General features: G+C 39.9%; 1 protein-coding gene across 2 annotated transcripts in view; it reads right to left on the reverse strand.

Moving 5' to 3' along the window:
- The window catches only part of raph1a (Ras association (RalGDS/AF-6) and pleckstrin homology domains 1a), a 59,844-nt gene that overhangs the window by 34,973 nt on the left and 12,488 nt on the right, over positions 1-12,383 (reverse strand). For both annotated transcript variants that reach the window (XM_056754985.1, XM_056754982.1), the window contains exon 2: positions 7,695-7,751. The gene's annotated coding sequence lies outside the window, so the exon portion shown is untranslated. The remainder of the gene's footprint in view (positions 1-7,694; positions 7,752-12,383) is intronic.

Raw genomic sequence — 12,383 nt, forward strand, 5'->3', positions numbered from 1 at the left:
GTACCAACCCTGTCTACAAACAGCAGTCAGTCTCTCCGTGACCTTTCTGAACACGCAGCCCGTCTCACACCAGGCAGGGCTCCACCCGTCACACATCTGTCATTCGACTATACTTTTCCAGTAAATGTTTCCTTTTGACCGGCGAGAAGTACACTGCGCAAATTGAAAGCAAAATCCAGGAATGCCGTTCAAAGGGTTTTTTGGAAATACTGTGTTATGGTACTAGAACAAACTAGCTTTATGTGATTATTTATGGCTATAACAACTAGGGGAAGTGGTATAAAGGGGTCATATGGCGCGAATATGTGTTTTTCTGTGTCTTTGGTGTGTTATAGTTGCACATGCATGTATTAGACACGTAAAATTAAAGTGTCGGAAACAAACGATGCATTCTATCTAAAAGTGATTGCTCACCCAGTCCTGCCTGAAACGCCTTCTGTAACCACACCCCCGCGATTATACATCAGTTCGGGATATGATTTGACTAAGACCGCCCAAATATTTACACAAGTAATGTGGGCGTACCTGTCAGTACAATTGTTTCTGAACCTGATGTTCCAAATATGGTAACAGGCGTCACACGCTTGCAGTATTCAACCAATCACTACGCACTGGGTAACTGGCCAATCATAGCACACCTCGCTTTTCAGAGCGATGAGCTTTGTTTGAAAATCTGCTCGTTTCAGAGAGGCGGAGCGAAGAGGAGACGCAAACATGCACGGTATGTGGAAAATAAAGCTTTTTGAACCTTAAATCGTGTTTATACAATGAATTACATCTAAAACAAACGAAAATATTCGTATCATCTGTGTCATATGACCCCTTTAATGAATGCACCGAGAAACTCAACGTTACGTGGCAAATCACAAGATATCTTTGATGCCATATTCAATTCAGTGTATGAATCATGATTTAACATAGGCACTTTATTCTCGGGAATAAATCTTTTTTTCAGGGAATATTCTGGATTATTGTTTTGTCAAATAACATCTCAGCAGAACCACAGAAATCTGTTATGTTTATTACTTACAGTAAAGAAGTCCACCAACACAACTGTACTGCTAACATCTGACTGGAGAAAAACGCAAGACATTACGAGGAAAACCGTGGATTTAACCAAAAAGATTATGCACAAATCTAACACTTATTCTCCCAAACTAGTCTTAAATATCTTTACACTGTGAATTGTATGTAGAAGGAACCTGGAATTCACAATGAGAGAACACCATCTGTCAACTAATTTGGTCCAGGACTTTGACTTTAGATCTTAACAAGCTGCAGGCCAAATTTTGCTGAAGACAGCGCTTATGTGTTACACATAAAATCAATGTCAGTGTTTTCTTCCTGAATTGAAGGACGTGAAATCCGGCAATCTGTTCAGTTCCTTCCTCATCATTCTCATTGCAAAACTATCGTCAATCTTTCCCAACCTGATGCCAGTTATTTTGCTAAGTAGAAACACAAATTTTCAGTCATCCTGAGAGATGAAACTTCTCCCATTGTGTATTTTGTCTGTCATGGTCGTTTTAATTTTTTTATTTCCCCAAAATAATACAAAGAATCATCAACACACTCTCTGATCTAACGTTTTTGCGAGGCTCAGGGGAGATGACGGTTCAATGTCGCAAATGTACAAGCAAAGCACTTAACAGCATCTCACCACTCATTAAACATTTGCCTCAATACATCAAAGATATTTTGTGGGCAGAAATGTCTTGAAGCTGGTTTGTTTGGGTAGGTGGGACCTTGCACAACTGGTTTATACTGCAGTAAAAGATGAAAACAAAAAAAGTCCGGTCATTTGAAACAAAATACTATAAGAAAATAAAAAGTGGCTGTTTTCATTGTCTTCAAATGCAGGGATACAGGTCATTAATTTGTTGCTGTCAGGCAGGCGAGAAAGACATGCATGAGTCATAAATGCACATAAGAGGAAAAGAGATTTTAAAATGATTTTTCTAATCCAAACTTTTCACACCACTGTTTTAGACCGACTAAATGTAATATGGATAAGATTTGCATTAGAACTGAATGCTGCTAAAACTACTTGTATCTCGTGTGTAGGCTAAAAAAGGGCTGCGCCAGGTAGCTGGTTAATATAATATAAATATAGTATTATCCCACTTTATTATTTTGTTTATTGTTCATTAAAAAGTAACTACTCTTTAACTTTTATTTTTAATAGGTAAATATAATTCGTCACACTATATGCAATGTGAGCACCAAACCGAATCTCCTGGTGCACTCTGGTGTGTTACGTTTGTATTTATGTTCTTGGAGGCGGCAGTCGACCGTGAGGTGGCTGCGGGCCTTTTACTTCAGTGCTATTGTTTGTTTATTTTGATTAAAGTTTGTTTAACGGTCGCCGGTTCCCGCCTCCCTCCTTCCCTACTTTGAACTGTATTACAATCATTAATTGGCGACCCTCTGAAGTGATGCCAGAGAGAGCGAGGATATGCCATTTCACTTGTTTTAATTCCTCCGAGGGAAACCGAGGAATGGAAACGAGGATGCACAAATAAGAATTGAGAAATCCCTAAGGAATGGAGTGAAGCTGAAGCTTTCTTTATGGGAGGGTGCCAATGGTGAGTCCGGAGGGAAATAATCCTCCTCGACTGGCTGCAAACTCGCATTTAAATCTGCCTCCATTTTCTTAACAATGCCCATCTTCCAACAATAAAATCAGTTCTCAAAGCAGAAAAACAAGACCGGCCCTAAATTTTCTCATATGAAATCGTTTAACTAACGAAAAGAATATGATCGTTACTTCTGTTTCATGCCGACTTTATAGGAATAGTTCACCCAAAAATGGTCCCCATTTACTTGACCATAGCAATTTTTTTTCTACAATAGTGTGACGATCCTGTCCTTTCTGTTCTTGGATTTCGTACCTTGGGACAGGGTAGTTACAGTACCATGTCTTGTGTGTTGTTTTATGTGGAGACACGTGGCGGTATGTTTTGATAATTCGCCGCGTGTCCTCCTGTTTTTCGTTTAGCTCCGCCCCCTTGTTTCTCCGTCTGATTTCCCATTAGTGTTAAGTCTTGTCACCTGCCCTTCTTCGTCCCTGCGCAATCTCCTCTCGTTATCTTGTCTCTATTTAGTATCTCTGCAAGGTTGTGGGTTCGATCCCAGGGGATTGCAAATACCTATGTATAAATGTATAGAATAACACAATGTTTGGATAAAAGCGTCTGCCAAATGCATAAATGTAAATGTAAAAATGGTCTATGTACATAGTTTAAGGACCTATACATTTTAGAGTATACTACATTGCTGCCCCTGAACTTTCACTGAAAGTTCAAATTTTGAGCTCCAACTGTTGTTTGCTCACAATGACTATTTCACTAAATAAACACAACATATTCTTGCGTTGCAGCTCTCCAAATGTTTTTCTAACCATTTTGTACAACTGGGACTGGTCACAGACCCAATGGTCAATCTTCCTCTGATTAATATTCATTACCCAAAACTAAACTTAAAAAAAAAAAATCTCCCTATCCACATCAATCCTGAAAAACATGCTGAAATGCGGGAACCCTTTAAACTGAAGACCCAGAACAGCTGCTTCTCTGTGACCAAATTTAACACTGGAACCAAAGCCTGGCCAAGTATTTCAACCATTTGTCTCTTGTCAATCACATGATCAATTTCCATTAGCGGCACAGCATAGGGTTGAAAAGAGGAAAAAGATTCAATAGATCTTAACATCCAGCAGACTAAAAAGCATCACTAATACCATCTTTCATGCACAACTACAGTACAGTAAACACTTGCAACGCAAAGAAAAGAGAATCATTATAAGAGAAAAACAAACACCTCTAAAGCAAATGTAAACTTGAGCGTAACGTTCAACTGGCCTACACTCAAATCTAGATGTTCATTCTTGTTCCTGTACAGTATACCCAGAAGCCCAGAAGGGCGTGTCTTCATTCAACGGCAGACGATTCCCCAGACGTATTTACCAGCACAGATGGCCTAATTATCAGTCCCCGCTCCACAGTAACAGGCTTTCGCCTGATTCAAAGGGGTCGTACAAATCAAACAAAAAAATTAATAAATCTTCACCTGACTGCCCAACAAAAATAGGTGAAAATGTGGCGTGGCAAAACAGCCAAGTGTTTCTAATGTCACAGCTACACGACAGGTTTAAAATATATCTGCTGGACGTTAAGGGTTAAAGCCTCACTGGGATAAAAGGGGGCGACACTATCTGCCCCAGGCACTTAGGGAAATGAAAAGCCCCGATTCACCCCCACTAGTGACAGTAGAGACACAGATCAGAGGCACTTCTGGTGATATGCGACCATTACATTTAATGACTCGAGAGGATGACTTGGTGGATGGTGAATGTAATTATAGACAGCGATTCCGGTATAGGACGGTCCAGCTGAGCCCCCACAGACACTCCGAGGGGGGCAGGGGCCTGTGTTCATCCACAAAGAGATGATGTGCCGTACGACAAATCAATACTGTTGCCTTATTCTGCTCTCTCAGAACCTACAGACCTTAAACATGGGCCGGAATGGCAGGAATACACACGCCTTTAACCAACTTTGTAAAGATAAAAAGATGTAGATCACAGTTGGATTGGATTAGATGTTTGGGTCAGGGAGAGAAAAAAAATTTATTATACCAAAACAACACTGTGGCAAAATAAAAGGTGTGGCTTTTCATAAATGATTGTACAAAAGCACAACATGAAACGGCTGTAAACAATAGTTCAGCATTAATTCTAACTGATGCCGTGTCCACACTAATGCCTTTCGTACGCATTGAGAAGGCGTTTTTGTAAACGAAAACGCATTTGAGAGCAGATACATTTAAAAACGCTGTTTTCACGTTGTAGCATGGATGAGGAAAACGGAGGGGTTCAAAAACGACGTTGCGTTTTTCGTCATGGGACCTTCACCCAGCTGTATTTCTTTGTGCCTTATATACTTGTATAAATGGAAAAAATGAGCAATATTAAGGTGGTAACACAAGGAAGACAAGAGATACTATTGAATGGGTAGATGAAAGACGCAATTTTCCATTGAACACTTTCCTGTGGGTGCCCTGACATCACTTCATCACTTCCTGTTCGCGTTTGCTCTTTTCTTATCACTTAGAATACAGTGAAATAGTCATTTTGTATGCCTCTGAAAGGTCAAGGCGAAACCGAATTCAGTATAATAAATCAGCTAAGGTCAACACCACTTCAGGAAATAGATTTGAAACAGATTATTCAGCAGGCAAAGGCCATTCTTTCCTGCAAAAACAAAGATCCTTGTTTGTACATGAATAGAGTGAAAACTGGTAATCACACCCTATCCAGAAAGCCACTTTAGAGGTCACCAGACCAACTGGCTATTGAAAAGGAGATCGCGGATCATGATTTACAGATTAGTTGGGGGCTGTGATCGAGTTGGTCCATAGAGAGGGAGGGTATAAAAAAGAGCTAAAAGCTTTATGCAATACAATTACATAGTCAAATATCTAGATATGTCATATATAGTTTTTTTATATTTACATAATAATAGAATTCACTATACAGAATAAATTGTATTATTGGAAATCTTCCCAAATACATTAGCATTGCAATATCTGTAATCGGGGCTGGATTTGAGGGGGGGAAGCGAGGAGATGGCATCCCCTTGTTACAAAAAAAGCAACCCCTCTGTAAAACCACCATCCCCCCTAACAATCCCACTTATAATTAAATTTGAATCACTATAATATATGTATTACAATGCAGTAAAACCTACAAATAAATTGTATCCGTGGAAAGTGGCAGGTAACCGAAGGCATCTGCGATGGACATAGAATGATGCATGATTCTGGATCATGTCAGCATTAGCTAACAAATCTCAAAAGTAGCTCCAGATGCCAAAAACAGCATGAAGTGGGCCAAAAAGAACCACAGCCGCCCGTGAGCAGCTCATACTTTCATATTCTATTTCCATCTAAACCATAACAATTAAATACCCAACACCTCCACCGAGTGAAAAATCTGCTTCTGGGGCATCTAGTGAGCTGAAACATCTCCGCTTTCTTCAAGGCTACTGACATGTTCATTTCATCCTCTCCAAATGACTGAATCCCATAATTACAAAGAAAACAAATAATACCATTAAAATATTATTTTACATTACAACTGCTAATTTCACCAAGGCGGCACTGGGTGCTTTCCATAACATCTTGAGCATCAGACAGGTGGTCTCCCTTAACTCCACCCCTCTGATGAGGAAAACGACACTTATGTTATTATTGTTCTAGTAAACATGAGATTGTAAAGCCTCTGCTCGTGCTACGGTGGGGCCCTAGGGACCCGGCATGCTCCTCAAGTGTCCCCTCTCATTAACACAGAGCTAAAGCAGGAGACTCTGAGGAGATGACCACACCACAGCAATTCACTGCAAGACCGGGAAACGGAGAGGCTGGAAGCGTGTACAAAGGAACGAGGGAGGAAAGGAGGGGCTGAAAGGGTTTATGATAGCGCGGCCGCATGGATGCGTGCGGCGGAATGTATTCCAGTCGGCAGGTCACAGACATGATAACAGGGCAGACGACTAGCAGGGATGTAATTCAGGTACATCAGAGTCCTATAGGAGAGCAGCCTGGGCCCACTGTTTCTATACAGAACCACATGCTTTCACTTTTAAATGGAATTACCAATGAAGCCAGACTCTCTGGTGAGCAAACGGGAGGATTCAATGCATAACCCTGTGTTATTCGAGATTCTGCAAACTTGTAATGCTTGTGTCTGTCCCCAATCATGTTCTTCTCAAAACACTCATCATGTGTCCATGGAAATATTCAGAGGGAATGTTCAGAGAAAAAAATGCAATTATACACGTGACATGAGATCACAGCTTCGCAGGTTTATCATTATAATTCTACTGTCGATGTTAAAAGAAAATGTAAAGATTAAGCGTGTTATTTCTGTGCCTCTAGGAAAACCAAATTGAACCTGCAAAAATAAGTAGCGTTTTCAAACAGGCTTCACGAGTATTCTTTTCATTTAAACTTGTTTAAAAAACAAGTAGTCCCGCCCCAAACTCACGCCATTGGTAAAGCCAATGTTGCTTTTTCAGGCCAGTTGGGTTGTGCAAACAAGCACAGCAGTGTTTATACAGCACAATCCAGCTCTTTTCAGTTTAGCTGTCCATATAGGTCAGGCTTAGATAGAAAGTATTTTACCAAACAAGTTTAAAGAATAGCTCACCTTGAAAAATGAAAATTTTGTTTTTTTATTTACACACCGTCTTGTCATTCCATACCTATATGATTTGAGGCCCAATTCACATTTCGCGTCTTAAACCACGCGGAAAATGCTAGCCGCACAACTTTCTCTCTTTAAATGACTTGAGTTGCGCACGTTCCACTCCGAAAAGTTAAACGTTTTCCATATCAATGCTGACGCGCCTAGAAAAATGTGCGCACCACTTGTTTGTGCACGCCTGCCACACGTCTATACTTAAAATAACGAATGTGAATCGGGCCTAACAGAAAGATGACGAAAAAAGTTGGTCCCCGTTGACTTGCAATGGTTTTGTGTCCAATAGAAGTCAATAGGGACCAGCGGTTTTCGGTTACCAACATTTTTCAAAATATCTTCTTTTGTGTTCTGCAGAAGAAACATGGTTGAAAGGATGACTCCTTTAAGAAATTATAGGAAGCTACAGAAGCTTTTAGTGCTGGATGAAACTTACCTTTGGTTCTGTGGCAGTGCCAAGCTGATTCCTCAATGGAAAGGCTCCTCAATCAACCTGTGGGACAGAAAAGACTCATTAATTCAATTTGCACTGGTCAATTATTTAGATCAAAATGAATAATAAAAAACCATCAGAGGTGCAGGAGAAACATCAAAATAAATGAACAATGCAGCAACACCAACAACAATAAACTCAACACAAGTTCTAAACCACAGAGTCAATGGAAGTTTTCCTTCTAAACATTCTGTGATTTTGTTTAAATGTGTGCACTTTAAAATGTTTCAGTCTAGATTCAATTCACATAATGCAAGCATGCTACTTGAACCAAGATAAAAGCACTAATGGAACTAAGTTTCTAGTAAATTGAACAAATGATTATTACATTTTATCATTTGGGTTTCTGCACAAATCTCCCAGATTACACGTTTCAGACATCAGATGAGACGCCAGATGATTTGATCGAACTAAATGGGCTAGTTTCTGCTTTTAAGTGAAGTAGAGATTAAGCACATAAAACACAACTACATTTACATTCAGCAGACACTTATCCAGAGTGACTTGAGAAAAACAGAAAAGTATTCAAGTATAGCGCTCAACAACATCATTGCACCCCTGTGTGTGAGAAACACACATCCTAATGGTATGAAGAGCCTAAATGAAGATGAAAATAAACCTGCGACAACTCGACTAACAAAACAACTATGATAAAACCACAATATTACACTTACTTTTTCCCTGACATATGTTACTATACAATTACTGAGGGCAGGGCACCTCATCCCTATGGAGTCAAGGCACAGTCTGTATTCGACACCTCAAAGTATGTTTAAAAATATAGACGAATCCCATACAAGGTCAACCATATTATAGGCTGTAAAAACCATCATAAAAGGTAATTGTTACCATAAGATACATACATCCAGAAATAAAGCCATTGAGTGAAATCAACGCTGCTTCACTATATATAATGTCAACTGTAAGAGGTGCGTGTGGGTCAATGGGTTAGCCTATTTATACTCACAGAGAATGGGGTTAAAATACTCGATACACACACGCATCCGTTTTCATGTCTGTTTTGCAGCTGTTCGCAACCAGACAACTGCGCTGGTTGTACTTGCAAAGACTGGCCGTCTATCAACTTCCCCAAAATGGTTTGTATACTGGTGTCCAGCGATATGTGCTCGCACTTTGAAATAGGATAAACGCAACTAAATCCAAATAAGTCCAAATAAGGAGACGACAAATCTGTCCCATTCACCTACGAACAGAGAAGGTACACAGATTCGCGATCCGATGCACTTACAGAGCACCCGGTGAGGAAAATCAAGAATTTGCAATTCAAATTCAGGGCTGGGCTCTCTACTGCAGGAAGCCTAATGTTATGAGCTTGTTATGTCTCCTTCATACTGATGGCACGAGAAACAAAAGAGCGATTATCAATGTGCTCTCCTTTGGCGGTCTGCATCCCTCCGTCCGTGCAGAGGAAAGCCGATACACTTCCCCTTTGCACATGATTAACAGTTGAGCAAGAGATGATGCCAGGAGGAAGAGAGAATGAAGCAGAGTGCAGCATGCGGACAATGCTGAGTGGCAGTACGCGGCTGCAGGTCGCTGGGACCACGAAGGGAGATGGAGCTGTCATGAAGCATCAGAGCGGGCGGCGATTATATCCACATGCTGACCTAATACCGCAGAGGTGTTAACATGCTGTTGTGAAATAGTTAGATGAAATCTGAATGAATCCGTAAAAAACACCGGGTGGGTCATTCTCACAAAACCACTGAAACATCATGGCAGTGAGGTTTTAAATCAAACACACAAAAATGATCATCATAAACTAAATTGAGTTCTCTACCTTGCACAAAGCATAATGTTTAGCATAGGAATGAATTATGTACTGAATGTGGGGTCAGAGCATGGCACTAGCAAAGCCAAGGTCATGGGTTCAACCCCAGGGGATTGCATATAGTCAGAAACAAATGTTTTATACAATGCCAAATGCATAAATGTAAATGTATTTTATTGATTGTTTTTGCTCAAATTACAGTATTCAGTAAATTACAGTAACACATCCTGGTTTGTCTGAGTGCATTTTATGTTGCAATTTAAAATCAAAACATTCTGAAAAAAAGAGAGATAGTGGAAGAAATAAGTGTCAATGACTGATATTCTCATTATCTGTAACATTTTAAAAGGGCTGTTTACACACACACACACATTAAGTTTGATTGTATTTTAAGAAACATCTGCCAGTACCGCTCAAACGGTTTACAGGTCAGATTACTTTATATTTCTCTACTTAAAATCATACTATTCTCTTGTTACGCTGTGTACACAATTTTTTTCATTCTCATTACAGAAACAGGTTTTTTTCTGCATTTAAAAAATGTCAAAAAATTTAAAAGATATAATGCATTAATGCTTTATTATTTATAATTAATACATTTTTGCTTGGGCATAATGGCATTTTTAGCAAATCATGTATGTGAATGGTTACAGTAATGAACATTTTTAATATACCCGGGGGTATATTTTAGCTTTCATTTTATCTAGAGTAAATATTTTCTCTGCTTAAGCATTTATGGTTTATTGCTTTCACTATTTAAGATGATTCAATTGCACATGATATACTTTCCTATAATTTGCCCAATTTGAATCTAGTTCAACTAAATGAAATGGGGCTTCACAATATTGAAGAAAATGGTGATACGCAAAAACTTGCTTAATGTGATGCAATAAGGTTTTAAGTTTGTAAAATCAACCTAAATTAAAATACATTTAAAAACTATAAGCTATATAACTAACAAAAGTTTCACATCAACCAAAAACTATACATTTTAAAGGGATTCAAATCACTCAATTGTCTCAATCACTGCAATAAGATAATTTCAATATATTTAGCGCAGACCAAACATAAGTAGGTAGTTTTAAGTTTCAATGTAAAAAAAAAAACACAGAAGCTTTGATCAGGAAATGATCCCGGTTCTGTTTTCTTTTGCAGATGAGGCAGGCAGCTGTGTATTTGTTTTATTAATGTGTGTGTGTGTGTGTATGTGTGTGTGTGTGTGTGTGTGTGTGTGTGTGTGTGTGTGTGTGTGTGTGTCTCTCTCTCTACATCCCTCTCTCGCCCTACAGCTCTCATTTCAAAGTCAGAGCTGTAAAGAGGAAGCTCCTCTGCCCTTCTGGACCGACACAGATTAAAAGGGGAGGGAGGGGAGCTGACAAACTCTGACTGCTCTGCCAGAGGCTGTAGTGCGTCACCTGTCTCTTTTAACTCTAAGGCTACGTTTCAAATTGAAATAATTAACCTGGCAGAGCCTGCGAGCAGGCAGAAGAGCTGCTGGTGGTGAGATTCCAATGCGGTGGACATTGAGAGTCATTATTGGGTCAGTAGGACTCACAGAAGACTCACTTCCCACTCTGAAGTCATCGAAAGCCGCATAACACTCACCCGTTCAAGAAAACACTAGTGTACATCATAGCCAGTGGTCGTCATTAAAAGAGAAGCCACTCACTTGAGAAAAGCAAGAGGATGGTAGAGTACCACAACAGCTGGGTCACGCAAATGGTTGTAGGCACATTTCTTCCAGACGATTTTTCCTACCACGTCTCTGCAAGGTCTGGTGTGTCTGATGTGAGTCACTGGGTTCAAAGCAAATAAAGGGGTCCAAGGCAACCTGGAGTTACTTAATTTACAACCCAGGAAAGTTGGGTCAGTACGTATGGAGATGGCGTTACGCAATTTCTAGCGAATAAAATAGTTTTTCAAGGCTGTATTTGGAACATTTCAACATCCAAAACCATTTCAGAAAACAAGGGATAGTTCAACCTGAATTCTTTCCTCATTTATTCACCCTCATGTCATTCCAAACCTGCATGACCTTCTTTAGCAGAACCGGAAAAAAAAAAATCGGAAAAATGCTGGTTAGACGCCATTGACTTCCACTGTGTGGTTACAAACCCACATAGACATTTATCAAAATATCTTCTTTTGTGTTCCATAGAATAAAGAGCCAAATACAGGTGACAATTTTACTTTCTTTTAGGTTGAACTATACCTTTAAGTAGGTAAACTCCAGGACAAACCAGGGAAAACAATTTACGATAGGATTCAATTGCTTATACTCATGTATTTTGTTTTTTCTTACCACTTTTTGTATTCTTGTATACTTCTTACAACTAATAAAGCACACATCAGGAGCATAGCTAAAGCATTCCACTTTGATATTAGAATATGATACACATAAGGCACCGATGTAGCACATGTTCAGTGAACTTGCGACGGAGTGTGAAATGGTCGGTGTTGAGTCTGCAGCCACATACGAGACGTGCATGAAGCAACTAGGAAAACACCCGGTCCACCTAGACTCAGAAAACATTCTGACTGGTGACGTGAATGAGTCATATTTTTGTGTGTCCGTGTATGTTCACCAACCACCCACTACGACGTCCAACAAATCTCATACAAAAGCCCTTTTGTGTGCTCGTCTTATATGGGAGAGCTATGCTTTCAGTGGCCAGACTCCCGTGACCACATGCTCAGGCTATTCCACCCAGAGTATCCTAAACTGGGCCACATGGCAGAAAGACGGTCGGCACACCTTCCCTCTGAGAAAACAAGACCTAGACTATCCAAGGCGCCCCACCTTGACCGAGCAGGTGCTATGTTGGTCTGCCAGTGTAACC

Source organism: Triplophysa dalaica, chromosome 8 (assembly GCF_015846415.1).
Source record: "Triplophysa dalaica isolate WHDGS20190420 chromosome 8, ASM1584641v1, whole genome shotgun sequence".
Lineage (NCBI taxonomy): Eukaryota > Metazoa > Chordata > Actinopteri > Cypriniformes > Nemacheilidae > Triplophysa > Triplophysa dalaica.